Below are 1070 nucleotides of genomic sequence, written 5' to 3' on the forward strand. Positions count from 1 at the left end.
TGAGAATGCCAAGACAGAGCTTCACACTGATGCTAGGGATTTTGGAATAGGGGAAGTTCTAGTACAGATTCAGAAAGGTATAAAGAGGGTGATAACTTACAGTTCCAGAGTACTCACCAAGTCCGAGACGAAGTCTACGAGCGATTTCTGCCCATATTTTTTTTGGCATACCATTCATCTCTGTGATGGACCACCATTCTCTATGTTGGCTGACTAGTCTGAAGGATCACTCAGGTCAAGTGGCAAGATGGTCATTGAGGCTTCAGCAGTACATCATCACAGTGGTACAGAAAAGTGGATGCAAACATAAGGACACCAACTGCCTTTTAATGAATCCTTTGGTGGAACATGCCAATGTGGATTACTGCATTAAATGACATTGCTGCTCAACAGAAGAAAGGTATTGCCATCCTGAAGTATTCCCACGACACTCCAGCATCTGCTCATATGAGATTCCTGAAGACTCTAGACTGAATCTGATGCAGGTATCACTGGCTATATCTTTACCAATCCGTTAAACACTACATAGGGCACTGTACGGAATGCCAATGACAGAAGCATGTACTGCAATTACTTTTGAGGCATGTGACACCAATCCCACCTGGAGCAGCACCCTTCCATCAAAATGGAATTGGGGTAGTTCCTGAAGTCGACAAATGGGAATTGATGGATATAAGACACTGGTAGATGTCAAACACAGAAACTAGGATGCAATACTGCCCTTTGTGAAAATGTTCAAATGTGTGTGAATTCCTAAGTGACCAAACTGCTGAGGTCATCGGTCCCTAGACTTACACACTACTTGAACTAACTTATACTAAGAACAACACACACACACCCAACCCAAGGGAGGACTTGAACCTCAGGTGGGAGGGGCTGTGCAATCCGTGGCATAGTGCCTCAAACTGCATGGCCACTCCAGGTGGTGCCCTTTGTGACATTCACAAACAACACAGAGAACAAGACACTGGCTTCACACAGTTCTTTCTGCTGCACTGCCCCTATTTTATCCAGATAATACTCATGAGAACTATTTGAAACATCACATTACCAAGACTGAAGAAGCACAA

Source organism: Schistocerca cancellata, chromosome 2, assembly GCF_023864275.1.
Source record: "Schistocerca cancellata isolate TAMUIC-IGC-003103 chromosome 2, iqSchCanc2.1, whole genome shotgun sequence".
NCBI classification, from domain to species: Eukaryota; Metazoa; Arthropoda; class Insecta; order Orthoptera; family Acrididae; genus Schistocerca; species Schistocerca cancellata.